Source organism: Vanacampus margaritifer, chromosome 6 (assembly GCF_051991255.1).
Source record: "Vanacampus margaritifer isolate UIUO_Vmar chromosome 6, RoL_Vmar_1.0, whole genome shotgun sequence".
Lineage (NCBI taxonomy): Eukaryota > Metazoa > Chordata > Actinopteri > Syngnathiformes > Syngnathidae > Vanacampus > Vanacampus margaritifer.
The window spans coordinates 6,315,473-6,335,841 of record NC_135437.1 but is presented as its reverse complement, the minus strand read 5'-3'; the positions used below and the strand labels follow the sequence as shown (position 1 = coordinate 6,335,841).

General features: G+C 38.7%; 1 long non-coding RNA gene across 1 annotated transcript; it reads left to right on the top strand.

Annotated features, from left to right (window-relative positions):
- The first annotated feature begins 5,017 nt into the window (after window positions 1–5,017).
- On the top strand, window positions 5,018–10,593 carry LOC144053762 (uncharacterized). The gene is made up of 9 exons (XR_013294504.1): window positions 5,018–5,229; window positions 5,688–5,801; window positions 6,178–6,440; window positions 6,532–6,684; window positions 8,031–8,111; window positions 8,921–9,107; window positions 9,493–9,586; window positions 9,750–10,176; window positions 10,410–10,593. It is a non-coding gene; the product is annotated as an uncharacterized LOC144053762 (long non-coding RNA).
- Window positions 10,594–20,369: the final 9,776 nt, after the last annotated feature.

Sequence of the window (20,369 nt, the reverse complement as noted above, 5' to 3'; positions counted from 1 at the left end):
AATCGATTCGGCCGCATATCGAATCGATTCGAGAATTGCAAGCTGTAATATCGCGATATATTGCCGAATCGATTTTTTCTAACACCCCTACTACAGATGGTGCAAAACTGATTCGTACTTGTAGAGTTCCGTGATTTGTACTCGTAGAAGAAGAGGGCGGGCTCTGGAGGATTGGGCGGGCTAAAGCTCAACCTCATTGGTTGAGCGAACGACAGTGGGTTGAACTCAAATGACGCCACATTTTTATCATTAATATGCACAAGTCCAAAATTTCCAAACAAACAAAGTAGCCACACCAGTTTACGCGTCATTTTGGAAGCGGACGTCCCAGGCGTGAAAATTTCAACTTGGTTCAATATACAAACACCGTGTGGAACAGCTTAAACGTTGGTTGACATGCAGAGCACTCAAAGTGGGCAGAAAGAAAGAAGTTTTAGTATGAAAGTAAGATTTATTGTACGATCATAGCTCGTAATCCGGTGCAAACTAGCTCATCTCATGTTGTTAATTGTCACAAAAACTGAATGCATTGAAGTCAAGATTTTCATTTCAAGATTTTCTGTCCTGAATGTATTTCCTTTTACCTGTGCCATTTGTATTGTCATAGCTGAGACAGTGTAAACATACAATCAATAGCTTGTCCCTGCACTTCTTTAATGTCTTCAAAAAATACCTGTATACTTGAACTGAGATATATTAAGATTGACACCCTTTCATATAATGTGAGTTCATGATGACATATTTATACTGTGGATACGGTATCCCATGTGTTGTTAAAACAAGTTTTGCAGTGAAATTCAAATGATCATTCTTAACACTTGCAAGCATACACATTTCCCTTCAACACTGAAGCCAAATCAAAATAATGCAAATGGAAATGTTTATGAACAATGTCTGTGTCTATCAGTATTACCACTATTTCTGATACTGAGTACTGTCCACTTTTGGTTATAGGTTTAGGTTATCATGTAAATTATTCAATAGGGTTCTGTAGGTATATAGTCATTTTCACATCTAAGCTCTAAGCAGCAGTTTATGAGGTATTTTTAGATTTATTTATTTTTTACAGGTACAAGCTATTGATCGTATGTTTACACTGGTAGGTTTCAAATCTTGAAATGAAAATCGTGACTTCAATGTATTCAGTTTTCGTGACAATTAACAACATGAGATGAGCTAGCTAGCACCAGATTACGAGCTATGACCGTACAATAAAATTTACCTTCATACTAAAACTTCTTTCTTTCTGCCCACTTTGAGTGCTCTGCATGTCAACCAGCATTTAAGCTGTTCCACACGGTGTTTGTATATTGAACCATGTTGAAATGTTCACGCCTGGGACGTCGTCTTCTTCCAAAATGACTCGTAAACTGGTCTGGCTACTTTGTTTGTTTGAAATTTCGTACTTGTGCATATTAATGATAAAAACGTGGCATCATTTGAGATCAACCCACTGTCGTTCGCTCAACCAATGAGGTTGAGCTTTAGCCCGCCCAAATCCTCCAGAGCCCGCCTTCTTCTTCTACGAGTACAAATCACGGAGCTCTACAAGTACAAATTAGATTTGCACCATCTGTAGCGAGATATTTGGTGCAAAAGTCAAGTGACTGGACAGCAGCAGAAAAAACACTTGTGACTCCTAGTGGTGACTTCTTTAACTACAAGTGCTCATTTCTACAGGTACAAATCACAACTTTTACAGATACAAATTTAAACATTTTTCTACAGGTACAATTTTTTTTTAATACAACTACAGGTACAAGTTACTTTTGCACCATATTTACCTACATACTTTTCATTAATCAATACCCAAGAAGTAGCTCTCTGTATTTGTTTTTAAGTGGGTGACCCCTGTTCTGGCTACATTTTCAAAGAAACTACCAAGGGTTAAATACAACTCCGTTTTAATCTCAAAATAATGTGTGCAAATAATAATCTCACGGTAGTGATATTCCTGCTCTTTTGAGGCAATTTTTTCTCAACTCGGTAATAACTCCACAAATGGTGTTCTACTTTGACAAATTGCAATCCCGCTAAACGCCACTTGATGTCACTAGCCGCTGTGTTGTCTTCCCACTCCACTTTGTTGTTCTTTTAAATTGAGGCTCTGGCCGAGGGGTGGGGGGCTAGGGGGGAGGAGTACGTTTAAAAAAAACGGTAATTTTGCGGTAACTGGGGCGCCAAGAAAAAAAATACAGTGACATAACAGAAAACTACTTCTCATAAAAATAGTTTCCCCCCCATAATTAAAGTTTGTAGTAGTAGTTTTATTTATTTATTTTCCGGTTGTTTTTAATGTTTAATCAGAAAATTATATTAGTTGTTTTCAATGACATGATCATTTGTTTGATGTAATAGAACAGTATATGACACAAAAATAATAATGCACCATCTTTCAAAACATGTCAAACAACTGGCGAAAAAAAACAACTGATATTGGGTTTAAAATAGCAACAATTGACTGTTATGAAAATTCCTTACGATGCCTTTAAAACACTTTACATTTTGACTACTCATTTACCTTCTGACACAGCATCAGGAGCAAATGGGAGTTCAGTATCTTGCTTAAAGGATACTTTGACATAGTCACAAAGGCCAGGGATAGAAACCACAACCTCCATCCATTTTCTTAACCACTTTTCCTCACAAGGATCGCGGGGGGCGCTGGAGCCTATCCCAGCTGGCTTCGGGCAATAGGCGGGGTACACCCTGAACTGGTTGCCAGCCAATCGCAGGGAACACAGAGATGAACAACCATACTCACAATCACACCTATGGACAATTTGGAGTGTTCAATTAACCTGCCATGCATGTCTTTGGAATGTGGGAGGAAACCCACGTAAGCACGGGGAGAACATGCAAACTCCACCCAGGAAGGCTGAAGCCTATGGCAAGCCCTTTGAGCATTTATTCAATATCCTTGATATCAGACAGTAGTGTTTCTCACTAGTGCAGTCTTTGCCAGCACTAGTTGGACAATTAGCCACACTAGCTATGCACTTTGTCATACTAGTTGCACAGAAACTCTGACTAGTCACTCATTTTCAGCAACATGTTAATTAGTCAAACGTGAATTCTTCTCACTAGTGACATGTGTCCTATGATTTCCTTGCACTAGTTAGGCTGTGGGAGCTGAAACATCCACTAGTTAACTAGTGAAAGAAAAAACACTGACAAGTTAACAAGTGAACGGTTCTTGAAGTCTACATGTTGAACTAGTGACACGCAATTGTTTTACTAGTAAACTAGTGATGCCCCAAATATCCACTTGTTACACTAGTGAGACATTTTGACTGAACTAGGTCAACTACTGAGGTCCAAAACGTTCACTAGTAGAACTAGTGGATGCCAACATGCTCACTAGTAAACTAGTTACACTCCAAAAATTAATGAGGAGGTGGGGCCGACGTGCGTCCAGGATTCCTATTGGCTCTGCAGTTAAAATACACCAATCAAGATTCAGATTTTGTCATTATCCCACCCACTTTAATTGCACGTTTTACACTAGTTTACAAGTTGTCCTGAGGAATTGGAGCTTGTTAGCATGTGGATGCTTATTACGGATACATGTTAACTAGTGAATGCAGAAACCCAGACTACACAACTACTTGCATCTATTTGGACCTTACAAGCTAACTAGTGAGGCTCAAAATGTTCACTAGTTAACTGGTAAATGCAGAGATATCCACTAGTTACACAAGTTGGGGCCTTTATGATGCCACTTGTTAACTAGTGAAACACGTGTTTTCCTACAAGTAAACTATCTGCGTACAGAGTGAGTAACTAGTAAACTAGTGACACATATTTTCTGATCACTAGTTTACTAGTAGAAGGTATTTTGTCTCACGTGTCGGCCTCAAGACTGAACTTGTACAGACTTTGACTGTGCAAGTTTCACACAAATGCTCACAAGCTGGCATGTGCACACAACTACTTAACCAGTGAAAATAATTACATTTTACTTGTTGACATGTTTGCCAGTTACAACACTTCACAAGTTCACTAGTTGTGCGCACATGTCAGCTAGTAAGCATTTTTGTTAAACTAGTATGATGTAAAAGACGCCTATTATACTAGAAACATCAACTAGTGCAACAAAATTCACTACATGTTAGATATTTGTTGTACTCGTTGGGCACAGTTGCTTACCAGTGCTACATAAGGGTCCACTAGTTAAAAGACATGCCCAACATGTAGGAAAAATGTCTAACGTGTTCTGTCAAATCTTGTACAAGTTCATTTCTTGGTCTGACTTGTGAAAGAAAATGCCTTCCACTAGTTAACTAGTTAAATAAACATCAGTGTCACTTGTTAACTAGTGACTCAGTCCGGATGTATCTAGCTTGCAAGAGAGAAATCAAGTGATTCACTAGTTAACAAGTGAGGTCAAAACGAGCCCAACTAGTGCCACAAGTGGGTATATTTGCGTTTACTTGTTCACTAGATCACATTTTGTACTTCACTAGTCAGCTAGTAAGGTTGTGAAGATCCCAACTAGTGTAACTAGTGGACATTCTATGGCTTCCTAGTTAACTAGTAATCAATTTTAAACCTTACAAGTGAACCACTAAGGTAAGAAAAACGCAACTGGTGATACCAGTGGACATTTGGCCCTTACATGTCAACATGCAAAATGCAACAATAGACCATAGACGTCTTGAATGCGACTCAAACGCCAACACGTTCACTAGTGGACTGCATGCAAATATACCAGGCGGGACAAGAACTTTGATTGGTCGGTATTCAAATTAGATGTCTTGAAGCTTTAACCCTTAAGTGCCTGGACCGCAATATATGTAAAGAAAATCAACTGTATTTACAAAAAACAAACAAAACATGCTTAATTCATCTCGCCCCTATCAGTAAACTAAATAAGCATTATGGCTGTTTTCAGTTTGTTTTATTTTTAAATAACTGGATAAGTACTTTTGCACTGTATAGATACAGTGCAGTATACAGGCATGGACAAAGAGTGACCAGTGGGTGGCAGTATGCGTATCCAACAAAGTTATTTGGCGGGCCTCTTGCTGATTGCTGACATGAGCTGGTCTTCACCTGAATCTGCCTCAGAAAGTGGATTTGATGAAGTTATTAGTCGCGTCTGGAATGCACTAGATGTTGCAAGACGAGAACTGGCAGCGCAGATGAATGGAAACAACGTATTGCGAACCACAAGGAACACATTTCGGAGACGCAGAAGAGCACGCACGACGACGACGACGACGACAGGTTGGCTAACTTTTTGACATGGCTAATTCAATTAGTGCTACTTACAGCTAGCCGGCTAGCTACTGTAAGACTGTCTGTCAATCAATACTATTAGGGGTGGGTGATATTGCCTCAAAATAATGGCACGATATTTCAAAGAAATTTGCGGTGACGGTGTTGTAGAGGCAAAAAAAGCAGTCTTGAGCCATGGAACTGATTCTATAGTGGACCAGTACTTGATTAATTTGCAACATTTGGCGTGAAAAAAAAGGTGTTCTTTTGAAGATTCTTGAGCACATGTTTAAGAATGTTCATCGCCCACCCCAGATGGTCGTCACGGAATTTAAATGTATTTATTTTTTACCCCACGTCCCATAATCTACTGTATTTGTACAGTTTTATGATGAGATTACGATACCCCATTTTGCCGAATGTGCTACTGATAATTGCATCTCATTAACACATTCTTATTAATACAGAAACACAAGGAACAAATGGAATCTGGAGAGTAAGGCTCTTTCTGTTGCCAAATGCTGATCATTTCGCTGTTCCATCGGCTTCACAATGCTGTCAACTAACCAGAATTGGTTTGGGTAATGTACACACTATTGATTTGCACAGTGAGATTGCATTTGTGTTTTATTTTTTGTGTATGCAGAAAATCTATGTGTATTATTGCTTCGTTGGTTGTGCAGTATTTTTGCGTAAAATAGAAAAAAAAACTAAGTGCTTTTTTAAAAAAATATTAACTACATTCTGGCAGCTTTATGCCAGTGACGTTTTTATCATGAGGTATCCTCTTGCACAAACACAGACATAACAAATTTAGTATACACGCAGTATAACAAATCAACCTATAAATAAAAAGTAGCACAATTAGATAGATAGCCAGATTTAAAAAATGTTTAAACTTGTTGAACCAGTACTAAAATAATATTGTTAGATATTTATTTTTTAATTGTTTTCCAGGGACCCCAAGTCATGAGCTACTAGGGGCAACCTCCTCTTGATGTTTTGTGCAGTTATCATGGACTCTTCCAGAGTTTAATAACTACATTTGCCAAAGCTTCCCCTCTGTTAGCCTAAACGTAGTTGGCTTTCACCTGGCAAGAGCTGACAAATCGAGGCTTCTGAGTAAAATTCAGGCCAATACTTTGAAGGACCTCAGAAAAGCAGTTGGCAGAAGCAGATTATATATTCTTCCCCAGACAAATATTTCACTGCCAATAGAGGTTAGTGTTTGTCTTTGTATTGATCAAACATTCCTTTTTTTTATATTAGCGTAGTGACTTACTAATAAGACAGTTTGTGTTGTCAACTTAGATCACTGAATCTGAAAGGACACCAGAGACAATTGCTTCTTCCACTGCTACCACAACAGCCTGCAGACCGGAACCGGAAGTCTCACACAATAATCAATCTCAATCACTTTCATCATCAGCTCTCGGATCTCTAGCCTCAGCTGCAGTCCCTCAGGTCATGCTCTCTACTTCCTGGAGTACCAATACACTAGCCATTTGTCACATCTAACAGCAATTCTACATTATAATAATATATTTTTTTTTAATCTAAAGAAACAGAATTTCGATATTTATTTGATTTGAATTTACAGGTTTTTCCTATTTCAAAAAAAAAAGATTTAATTTTCAAAAATAGACTGTTTTTACCTGAATGCAAAAATAACATAAAATCTCTGTAACTCTGACACAACATTTCACAACTTGATATTTCTGTTGTTTTACAGAAAAACGTATTAGTAATGCATATATTTATTGTTAAAATAGGTTCACAAATAAATCGTAATTCCTCAAATATTTGTCTGTTATTTAAGGTAATAACCTCTCAAATTTATGCAACTTTAAAACCCTTTAAAAATGAGAGACATTTACAATTTCTGAGAAATTAATACTAAAAATGTATAATTGTACGATAAATTCTTAATTAGTTGACTAGATGGTAACATTCATTGACATTGTATTAACATTTATTTTGAAAGGACATCTAAAGAGGCATAGGGAAAATATGAGAGGATAAATAATATGCAAAGCAAATAATTGCAATTGATTTAGGGATGCCATGGGGCATCAGCACTACCAACTAAGTATACATTTCACGTGATCTAAAATTGCTAAAAACAGCAGCGACATGGTTCAGTGGTAAAGTTGTTGGCTAGTATCCATTAAATTGTGGGTTTGATCCCCTTTGTGACCATAATGAAGTATCCTTGAGCAATATACTGAACTCCTGATCCTGCATCATCAGAAGGTGAATGAGTAGTCAAAATGTAAAGCTGTTTGAGGACATCATAAGGTGGAAAAGTGCTATATACGGTAAATGAATTGCAGTACCATAATGTAAATTGTTGAAATTTTAAACCCAATATCTAGTTTTTCAACAGTTTTTTTTACATGTTTTGGAAGCTGAATCACATTATTTTTTGTCATAGCCTATACTGTTAGGGTGACCAAAAAAATGGGAACTTTTTTTAACAATCCAATAAAACCAAGTGTGATGGAAGAAACATATTTTGTTCATAGTAATTGAAACCTTAAAACATGCCATTTACAATCAAACAATGATGGAATCCCAGCTGAGCTGTTGCAGCGGTCAATGAGGAATCTCGACAGCAGATTTCAATGGATTTGTACAGGAGGATGTTATCTCCAGGATGTAATAAAAAGAAAAAAAATTCCAAGTATTGTTTCTTAAATGGCATGTTTTATGAGAAATAATAAATTTATGTTAATTGACAATTTTTTTGGTGCTGGAAAATTCAATTTTTTTTTTAAAATTATTATTTTGTATTTTTTTTTTTTTTACAGTGTAGTGCAAGTTCCCAGTCTTTGCCTACATCCATGGACAATAAAGGAAGTGCACCAAGGACAGACTTCAGCGCAGTACTCGTAAGTATTTGTAAACAATACTGTATTTTGTGTGTACTTAATAATTCAGACTGAAGAAAATGGTGGTCTAAATGTTAATGATTTGGGTTTGGAAGTAGGGATGCACGATAATGTCGGTGTACGATTATTATCGACAATTATTGACCAATTTGACGTCAAACAGATAAACCAGATAATGAAGAAATCCGCTGATAGTTATCAGCAATTATCAATCAATTTGACATCATATAGATAAACCAGATAATAAAGAAATCCGCCAATATTAATATCATGTCACGTTGCTCCATCTGTTGTGGTTGTGCCCAACTCCTCAACCACTCCCCTCTTCTATGGTAGTGTCGCATATTTGTCACATCGTAATGCGCACGACCTCGTGTTCACAGAAGATGCATTATGGTGACATGGCAGTCGCCATTGTGGGCTTTCTTTACTGTTTCTCCCAAAAATGTTACCCTTACAGTTTTTTGTTGCAATTTTTAAACATGACTGTTTTGTTTTGGCAAACTCAAAATGGATTACTGGTTGTCTGAAGCAGAGATATCAAGAAAATTCAGCTTCATGGTGCTTTACACAATGTTTCATTGTATTTGTAGTATGTTAGAACTATAGTAGGACTCAAAAGTAAACACACACAAGTTAATTTTGGAAACAATTATCAACTTACTTATTGGTTATCGACATCGACACTTTCTAAATGATTGGTTTATCGGTATTGTTTGAAAATAGCATTATTTTGCATCTCTATTTGGAAGTCACCCTTTCTGTGTACACCTCAATAGAAGAGAGCTGAATGTAACTCTTTCCAACAGGAGTCAAGTTTGGATCCTGCACAGTGGCTCAATGCTTGGACCCCAGATGTGATGATAAATAATCAGTCATATTGAGCATGTTCTAGAAATATGACTATAGGCTTTATCATTTTATGCCATTATTACATGCACCATGTCTATTTTTCAAGGTCTTCTACAGAGCAACATGTTTGGAACCTATGAACAGGTATTTCGTCGGTTTAGAAACAGGAGCCACATGTTACATTGTATTCTATTCAATGTAAATTCTGTCCTCAACACTTGTGCTGTGCTCTTGCTGTATACTGTATATTGACAGAGAGCTAAACATCCCTCTCTTATCAAGTATGCCGGACAACACAAAGTTTGTCCTTACGATAGTTATGAAACTATATGACAAATACAGAAAACAAAGGAGTAGTCAAAATTTCTGTGAAAAAAAATGACTGAATGCACAATAAATGAGATACACATGCACAAATGAAATCTCAGTACATCTAGCTAAATCACAATGTAGTACTTGTATAATACAAACGGTTTAGGTCTCCGGGATTCCTGTGTGTAATTATGACTTGTGTAATCATATTTTGTAGGACTCTTGCCAATTACTTTTTTATTGATGATACTGAAGAAGATGGGGGAGATGATGACATCATTGCAGATCCTTTTGAAAATGACAGTCCTCCAGTAAGTTATAACTTTTTAAACAGAGCATTGGGAAAAATGTTAATTTTTTTCAGTAGTCGTTTTTGACTGCATTTAAAAATGTTTATGAATAAATGATTTTGCCACATTCTACCAGTGTTTCTGCCATTCATTTCTAATGTACTGTTCTTTTCATATATATTAGGAAGAAGTGGATCTTGCCACTATCTTGAGGACTTATCACGAGGATCACATTTCTGGCACTATGGCATCCACCATTTGTATCAGGAGGAGTAAGCTTCTAGAGAGTGCCATTAAAGCACTCTCTAGAGCAGAGGTGGGCATCGAGGGCCGAAGTCCTGCAGGTTTTGCATGTTGCCCTTCTCCAACACAGCTGATATATGATCAGCTCATCAGCAAGCTCTGCATAAGCCTGATAACGATCCTGTTGATTGGAATCAGCTTGTGTTGGAAGTGAGAAACCTCCAAAACCTGCAGGACTCCGGCCCTCGAGGACCGAGATTGCCCACGTCTGCTCTAGAGTGAGTTTTTGTTGGAGCCAACCACCACACATTGAGTTTGTAGGAGAAGATGCAGATGATATGGGGGGGACCACAGCGTGAATTTTTCAGGTCTGAATGCCAATACCATTTTATACATATTTTGTAAACATTTATTCTGGTGAACAGTATATATTTATAAGTAATATTTTGTAATAACTTTAATCTGTGATTGTTATATTGTTTATTGCTCGTTTGTTAGCTCTAAAAATCATATGTCAAACACGTCTTACCTGATTAAAAACAAAAAAATACTTTGTATGTTTGTCACTTATAAGCTACTTATATTTTCTTTACTATTGAAGATGTGAAATCAGAAGATGAAAATGGAAGAGCCTCCTCCGTTCCTGAGGTGGTGCAGGCCCACAAGGATCTGTCTCAGAGTCTGTTCCACATTAACTGTTTTTAACTGAACTGCAAAAGGTTATTGTTGGTGGGAAAATTAATATGCAGGTTTTTTTTAATAAATAAAAGAGAAACTGCTTGGCATAAGAATGTATTTTTATTTGTGACATAAACAAATGTAATGTCTATTTGGACCAATCTGCAACTTCCTTGATTGCCCACTAGACCGCAACTTTTAGAGCCTGCAAGAAGATGTCCTGACCAGATTTGAAGGAATAAGAGGTTGGATTTATTTGCTGTAGTGCAGCAAGTCTTTCCTCTGACAAAGAGCATTGGATGGCACATACGAGGATTCCGTGCACTGTTCACTGCCATGGTCCAAAGGGAGGGGCTCTTCATATTGATGAATCTGGAATGTCTAATGAATTAATTAATTAAAGCGACAGTAACACCTAAGAAAATGAAAATTTACTGATATAAAGATTTATAAAGGTCACAATATACTTTCTTTTCCCCAAATTAGCATCTGTCAAAAGGTCGGAAGTTATCACAGTGGATTAAAAAGAAAAATCTTGGACGATGTTTTACACAAAATTATATACACTACTTACAAAAAGTTTGGGATATTTGGCTTTTGGGTGAAATTTCAGGACAAGCCTAAAATGCATTCAAACCTTCACAGGTTAACTTAATGTGACCTTCCCTATGCTTTTGAATGCACATGTTCAACTGTCCAATGTTTCAGTACTTTTTGCACAAGTTTCTGTTCTCTGAGAAGGAGCTTAATGGCAAAATTCACAAACGACATTGCTCCAGCTCATGGAGGTGGTATCATCAGGAAACGGCTGTTGGAACTGGTGTACCTCAAATGGAATGGCCTGCACTTTCTCCAGACCTGAATCCTATTGAAAAGCTGTGGGATCAGCAGAGTCGCCGTATTGAGGCTGGAGACTCCAAAACCTCAATGCCCTTCAATTAGAGTGGGATGCCATGCCTCAGCAGACAATTAGTCGACTTGAGAACAGCATGAGATGTTGTTGTCAAGCTGTAATTAATGCTCAAGGGCACATGGTGAATTATTGAGATGTTGAAATTTCTGGTTGTGGGGTACCCACCATTGTTGTTATTTTTTGTTTCAATCAATTGTTTGAGATGACGAAATCACCAGTGCATCGTTCTACTTAGAGAGGGATTCCAGTGTGGTGGAACCACTCAAAATGTCCTACATTTATGTATTGATATCATTGTAGCTTGAACTTTTTACATTTTCCATAAATTTCACCTGAAAGACAAATATCCCTAACTTTTTGTGAGTAGTGTATATATAATTATTCTGTTTGAATATATGTATTTGCTTTATTCTCGTGACTGGTTACTTTGTAGATTCTCAATGAAGGCATCAAAACTATGTATGAACTGATGAGGAGTTATGTACTTAAAAATATATATATTTTATATTAGATATTCTTTCAAATAGCCATCCTTTGCTCTGGTTTCTTTTCTGCATACTCTTACCTCTGGAAACTCCTTAAAGACTATTGGAAAACCTTTTCAGGTGACTACCTTTTGAAGCTCATCGAGAGAATGCCAAGAATGTGCAAAAAAGTAATCAGAGAAAAGGGTGGCTTTTTATTTGTGTTTATTTTATTATTTTTACATAACTCCACATGTGTTTGTTAGTTGTGAGAATCTACAATGTACTGTATATGGTTATGAAAAATAATCAAATGTATTGAGTGAGAAGGTGTGTCCAAACTTTTGGCTGTATTGTATATATATGTTTTAAAATACCTGTGTCATTATATATGCAATGTCATCCTAACAGGAATTGGTTGTTAACTGATGACATTTCGACAAGCTTATATTCTTTAAGCTGGAGCATATCCTACCTGCTTTGAGCGAGTGCTGTGGTCCAGGACTAGCCAGTAAATCACATGAAAGAAATTTGGTTGGATACCTGGGTTGGTGTAGTGTCCTGTAGAACTGGTCCGGTCCTAGGATAACAAACTTTTAATTTTTAATGATTTATTGAAATCAGCAGTAATAGTCTAAATTTCAAATGACTTTTATTTTAAAATGTAACATCAAATTTTGGTCAAAGTGCTTTTTTTCGTTGAACACCACAAGCTCAATGTAAGCTTAATTGTACACTCAATGTAAGCTTACTTGTTAGCATGTACACTCAATAAAAGCTTACTTGTTAACATGTAAGCTCAATGTAAGCTTACATGTTAACATGTACACTCAATAAAAGCTTACATGTTAACATGTAAGCTCAATAAAAGCTTACTTGTTAACATGTAAGCTCAATGTAAGCTTATTTGTACACTCAATGTAAGCTTACTTGTTCACATGTACACTCAATGTAAGCTTACTTGTTAACATGTACACTCAATAAAAGCTTACATGTTAACATGTACGCTCAATAAAAGCTTACTTGTTAACATGTAAGATCAATGTAAGCTTACATGTTAACATGTACACTCAATAAAAGCTTACATGTTAACATGTACGCTCAATAAAAGCTTACTTGTTAACATGTAACTTGCACGGTGTGCATGTTGACATGCTGCCCTCTAGTGGACATTTTAAGGAATAAAGATAAAAATTAACTTTGAACACTTACTCGTCCAGACGTGTTCTTACTCCGCCTACATTACCCAGGATGCACCAGACAAGATCTGCGTGACTTCGGACAACCAATCAGCCAATCATGATGCATTTGCTACCACCACCAGTTTGAACAGATTTAACAACAAATGACAATTCAAATCCTCAAGAAGGGCAAATTTATTTCAGAACTGTTGCACTGGATTTCTTTTTATTTAGTATAGCATATAAAGTGGTAAGTGACTGCTCTGTGTTGATTTTGAATAGATACAAGGGGCAGTAAATGACTGTGGAAGCTCAAATTCAGGCTTTACAGGGTTAAAATTTTCCTGGGTTGAGCTCTGATCATAGAGCCAATAGGAGTTACCCACTTATGGCATTGTCCGGCCTCCTGATTAGCATTTAGCGTAACTCGTGCCACTAGTGAGCAATTTGTTTTTCACTTGTTCTACTAGTGAACATTTGGGCATCATAGCTACCTAGCAAATTCAAAGGACTGTAACACTAGTTGACTAGTGAGCATGTTGGCATCCACTAGTTCTACTAGTGAACATTTTGGACCTCACTAGTTGAACTAGTTCAGTCAAAATGTCTCACTAGAGTAACTAGTGGAAATTTTGGGCATTACTAGTTAACTAGTAAAAACGTTTGAGTGTCACTAGTTCAACATGTAGACTTTAAGAGGCTTTCACTAGCTAACATGTCAGTGTTTTGTCATTCACTAGTTAACAAGTAGGTATTTCAGCTCTCACAAGTAAGCTAGTGCAGCAAATCAGAGGTAACTAGTTAACATGTTAGAATAATTCACGGTCAACTAGTAAACATGTTAGAGCTTTTGTGCCTTACTAGTTAACTAGTAAGACTTTGAACATTACTTGTTTGGTCCACTGGGCAACTAGTGCATAAAAAAGCCGACTAGCTGCGACTTTGGCACTACATGCATGCTTATATGTGTCACTAGTTAGACTTGTGTCAGCACTAGTTTGATTAAAGAGGCACAAGTTGCAGAAAATGGGTGACATGTCAGTGTTTTTGTACAAGTAGTACGACAAAGCGCATAACTAGTATGGCTGAATGTCCACCTAGTTCTGACAAAGACTGCACTAGTTAGGAAACACTACTGTCTGATATCAAGGATATGGAATAAATGCTCAAAGGGCTTGCCATAGAAGCCTGGACTCAATCTCAGGTCCTCTACACTGGAAGGCGGATGTGCTAACCAGTCATCCACCGTGCCGCCAGAAACCACAACCTAAAAAAAAGAAAAGAAAAAAAGAAAACAGAAACCACAACCTCAGGGATACTAGACGACCACAGCCATGCCGCTGCTGTTTCAAAGTGATTTTAGATTACATGAAATGTATACTTAGTTGGTAGTGCTCATGCCCCATAAGCAGAGGCAGCATCCCTATAAGTTCAAGTCCAATTATTTGCTTTGCATATTATTCACACTGTTAAACTTTCCCTTTTCCCTGTATCTCATTAGATGTCCTTTCAAAATAAATGTCAATTAATGCTACCATCTAGGAAATTACAATAATTGTAGTTTTATTACAAAAACACTTGTCAATTAAATAATGTATGCATGAATAAAATTATTGAAACTTGAATTTTGGTCCGTTTTCTTTTTTCAGTAATATCAGTTTACATTGAATACAATGAAGCTGAAAATTTTTATTTTTAAATATTATTTTACAATTAATTACAATGAAGTCTATTAAATAAAAGTATGCCTAACTTTAAGGTTATTAATTTCAGTAAAGGTGAACATTTTAGGCCATCAATTACATTAAAATGTAGAATAAAAGCTAATGAGTTCCACTATAAACATTTAAAAAATGTTAATGCATAACTTTAAAAACAACAGGCAGATTTGCACGAGCCTCCTAACAATAGAATGACAACGCTTAAAATTACTTGTTTGGATTTTTATTAACTTTCATAGAATATATAAAACAAAAGAGAAGAATAAAAGCTAATCATTTCCACTAAAATAATATTTATAAAAAAACTTTATGCATAACTTTAGAAATAATAACAGGCAGGCAATGAGAACTATGGCTATAATGACTTGTTTAGATTTGTATTGACTCATATCAGATAAAAGAAAACTGCTTTGCTCATTTAATGCCTTAGATTTCTTTTCTTTTTTTCTGGCCTTATGTTATGCCTTCGATTTCTCATTAAACTCAATTTAGAATGCTCATAAATCAAGGTTTGAACAGTTTAGGCATGTGAGTGATATTTCCTTACATCAGGTCGGGACTCCAACCTATTTCTGGCAAAGATGCGATTCCTCTCGCGAGACACGCGATGGTTCGGCGTTTCCACTATCCGCAGCCACGAGGCCTGCATTGAAGACAAGTGACGGTACCACTGCCACCCAGAGCCCAGCTCGCTGTCTAGCTGTAAACTCGTACGCGTTTAACCCTTAAGATTGTTTAAAAAGACATTAAGTACAAATCATACGTAACACAGTATTCTGAAATGTGATTTTCTTATTATTTATTTTTTTCTCCATCACGACTTCCAGCCAATCCTGCTGCGTGACGTCTTCGGTACAGTTGTGCAGGCCGGGGAGCCGAAGGACCAGACCAGTGTTTTTCCATGACGTCACTCACTAAGACGTCACACGCCAGCATCCCGAGTCTAGCTAATACCCAGACCAGTATTTTTCCATGATGTCAATCACAACGACGTCACACACCAGTTTCCCGCGCATGACGCTTTATAATCCGAAAGTGACGCATTTGTTCGGTTTGACACTTGACAGTAAGGACACGTACCGAGGCGGATGCCGGAGAAATGTTTGTTGGACACGAGCGTTATTGCGGAAACGGTGGTTTGGGTGCGGGTCTGCACCCAATAACCGCGGAAAAAATGCGGAGAAACGGAATGGACGACGGAAAACAGCACATTTGGAAACCAGGTCGGTAGTATTTGTGTGTGTAAGTGTGTGGGCGGGTTTAGGTTGGCTGTGTCCGCGAAGGCCGAGTTTGTCGACCGTTGAGTACATCCCGGCGCGACTCGACTACACTCACGGAATTTATATATAAATGGTTTGTCAATGAGCCATTACCACTCCGTCTGTAGATCTGGTACCCTTACCGGTATTTCTCCATTAAGTCAACGTGTTACCGACAAGCAGCATTGATAGTCCATTCATATGTAAGTACGTGTCTTGTCGAGTATCGCCGGGGATGACGTCATACGGTCGACAAATTTGGCCTTCGGGGGACCCAACCATGAGAATTTGGACACAGAGAAAGTCCTTCGGCTGTGTTGTAGCGGGGTTGTTAGTCTTTGCAAATAATTATGGTAGATGGTCCAATGAAACAGATACCTTGACGCTTGTTTCGGATTTCGTCAATCAGTGTTTCGGAGTTTGTATCATTCTGCAAGTATCACGTAACCGATGACGTTCGAAGCTTCACACGTCTCAGTCTCATTTGTTTGACCGTTTGTTTTGGCGCTAAATGCTAACTACCAAACTATTGAATAGTCTGCGTGTGTTCGTAATGGTGACCAGTATAAAAGTGGCGTTTGGGACCGTTTGAGATTGTGGGAAGAGGCTAGAAAATACGTCGACTTCCATCTATCCCCCCAATTTCCAATAATAATGATGATAATTATTTTTTTTTTACATGCTTTTCAGTATTCATTAAATACATTTTAAAAATTGTTTATGATTGTAAATACTGTCATTTTGTCTGTTTTTTAAAGTAATTTTTCTGCTGCTTCCTGCTGTCCTTTTAGATCGATTATAGGCTACCTTTTTATTTAGTCTGCCCTACCGTCGATCTGTCTAGCTGGGCTAGCAGGGTTGTGAAGGGTAGGCTAACTTATTTTCGTATTTTTTGTTATTGTTTTTGTATTGTTATTCTCAGGTCACTTCCCTTTATAATACTGATGCCCGATTGGCCACAGTGGGGCCCCGCATAGGGCTTTGCTGTTTGCAGCGTTGGGTGCCATATCCATATACCTCGAGGATCGCAATTGGTGAACCCTGCTTTAATATTAACATTTTTTAACTGCACAATCATTGCACCTTTAAGTAATCCACCCATTAGCTGTACACGTTTGGACTAAAAGTCTTGGCCTGCATGAAAGTGTTCAGGTTTCTCTTTGAACCAGACTGGTTCAAGCTTGAGTTCGACAATACGATACAATGCTAGTTAGACCCTTTTCCTAATATTTCATGTTACAATAATATAATTTATCTTGATTATTTTGGCCACAATGGTGACATGTTTTCTAATTATACAGCCTCTATTTTCAGGAAAACATTTGGCGACATTGGCAAGCACGATGTTACTGCTGGAGACGGATGTCACTCTGTTCTGTAACAAATAAAGACAAGAGTGGAGTATCAAAATAGGACGACTACGCTTGCTTAACGCCACAGAGAAGGAAGATGGATGGGTATGCGGCAATAACATATACAGGTAAAACCATCAATTTTGACCAATAGCCCGGCTGAAATGAGATAAAACATACTTTTTTCTTGCCTACTTTATTGACATTTGGCATTGACACTTTTCACATCAAACATGTGGTGTCAATTAGGGCTGAGCGATTATGGAAAATAATCTAATTGCGATTTTTTTTTTCCCCAAAATTTTCCGATTGCCATTTACTATGCGATTAAAAAAATTAATAAATTAGGTCCTGTTCTATTTTTCAACATACACAAATAAATCCATGTTATAAACATAAATCAACCAATGAGAAGCATTAGAACTTTTATCTATAAACTTTTATCATAGAAGTGCAAACATTTTTAAGGTTCTGTACTTTCAAAAAGTCACAAAATTAATTAACACAAAATATGTGTACACTATATTTTCATTCAAATTTGAAAATAAAAAACAATTTTGAATACCAATGAATATATTAAATTAACTCAGTAATAGCAATTCATGAGCAAAATAAGTATAGAACTCTTAGCCACAAAAGTTGTTCTGTATAAGTACCTCACAGTTTTTTTACTAGGAAAACCAGCATGTCAACTTATGCTGGTTTTAAAGATGAGCGCAAGTAACTTCAAGGTAATAATTTTTGCAATAAACACATTTTCAACCTCTGTCCCTCACACCCGGTTTATCTCTATCCCTTTCCCCCCTCCCTCCCGCTCACGCTGTCTCTCTCTCGCTCTCCCGCACACACGCATTGACCCTCTGCTCACACACACAGAAGTTGAAACACTGGTTGCTGGCGTTTTAGTCATAATGCAGCTATCATTCAGTGCTGTGTGGTGTGGGTTTTTTTAAGCGCTGAAAAAGGTTCGTATTGTCCCCTCTTGAGGTAGCAACGGGAGGGAGGCATATTCTGCACGATGCTTTTTTTGTGTAGCGTCGTTTTTATAGCCAAAATGCATCCACACAATTGCCTTGCTGGTACTAAACTTTCAGTTGCATCCGCCATTATAGCGTCGTGTTGAAGTCGCCTCTACACTTCCCTCCATCCTGGACCGTTCCACTCGGCCTCGCTCGGCCCCACCACTTTCCTCCCTACCCCGCGGCTCCTACCCCTCCCCTACTGAAATTACTCCAGCTAAGACGCACGCATGTTTTCAAACCGCAGTCAAATCACAAATGCAATTAATTGTTCAGCCCTTGTGTCAATAGCGTAGTAGACACAGGTGTAATTAAATGTGATTATGGCCCTGGTCCATTTATGTTTTAGCTGAGCCAGGGTGTGGATATTGTGCATAGTGGCACTGTAGCATGGCTGTGACAGTGTGAGACACTCAATAAAGTGTGACCTTAATTCATTTGGTAAAATACACTTGTGTGTACCCCACTATGACAATGCAACATGAATGCTGTGTAATGTGTCTATTTAGTTACAGAACCCTGAATGAAACTGCTGACCCTTCAGTCATGAGACAACCTACTCCAAATTCTGAGGTATAAATTCCCCTATACAATTGATACCCTGTGATGCCATCCACTGTGTGTGTGGGGTGGGGCTCAGCAGATTTGCCAGAGGGGGAGACAGAGACAAAGTTGGAGGATATAAACTCAGGCATGCAATCGGCCAACGTGATGCCCACAGTGTGTGTGTCTAATAAACCTCTCCCTGAAAAAGAGATCTGTTGCGTGGCGGTACAGGTGTCCGATGAAGGTGTCAGAAAGTGCACGGACACAGAGGCGTCTCTGTGGGCTGAGTGAACTGGGGCAGTAACAAACCCATTACGAATGGGATGGTTTGGCAGACGGCCGGAAAATATTGCGCCGGCGTGGAGCGGGACGTTAAAAGTCTCCCCGCTCATGGAAAATGCATAGACACAGAGGCGTCTCTGTGGGCTGGGAGATTTGGGGCAATAACTAACCCATTATGAATGGGATGGGATGGCAGAAGGCCGGAAAATGTTGCAAAAGATGGTGAACTATGCCCGAGCAGGGCTAACCCAGAGGAAACTCTGGTGGAGGCCCGCTGCGGTCCTGTCGTTGTACCGCTGGTAACGAGCTTGATCGGCCAACGTGATGCCCACAGGGTGTGTGTCTAATAAACCTCTCCCTGAAAAAGAGATCTGTTGCGTGGCGGTACAGGTGTCCGATGAAGGTGTCAGAAAGTGCACGGACACAGAGGCGTCTCTGTGGGCTGAGTGAACTGGGGCAGTAACAAACCCATTACGAATGGGATGGTTTGGCAGACGGCCGGAAAATTTTGCGCCGGCGTGGAGCGGGACGTTAAAAGTCTCCCCACTCATGGAAAATGCATAGACACAGAGGCGTCTCTGTGGGCTGGGAGATTTGGGGCAATAACTAACCCATTATGAATGGGATGGGATGGCAGAAGGCCGGAAAATGTTGCAAAAGATGGTGAACTATGCCCGAGCAGGGCTAACCCAGAGGAAACTCTGGTGGAGGCCCGCAGCGGTCCTGTCGTTGTACCGCTGGTAACGAGCTTGATCGGCCAACGTGATGCCCACAGGGTCTGTGTCTAATAAACCTCTCCCTGAAAAAGAGATCTGTTGCGTGGCGGTACAGGTGTCCGATGAAGGTGTCAGAAAGTGCACGGACACAGAGGCGTCTCTGTGGGCTGAGTGAACTGGGGCAGTAACAAACCCATTACGAATGGGATGGTTTGGCAGACGGCCGGAAAATTTTGCGCCGGCGTGGAGCGGGACGTTAAAAGTCTCCCCGCTCATGGAAAATGCATAGACACAGAGGAGTCTCTGTGGGCTGGGAGATTTGGGGCAATAACTAACCCATTATGAATGGGATGGGATGGCAGAAGGCCGGGAAATGTGGCAAAAGATGGTGAACTATGCCCGAGCAGGGCAAACCCAGAGGAAACTCTGG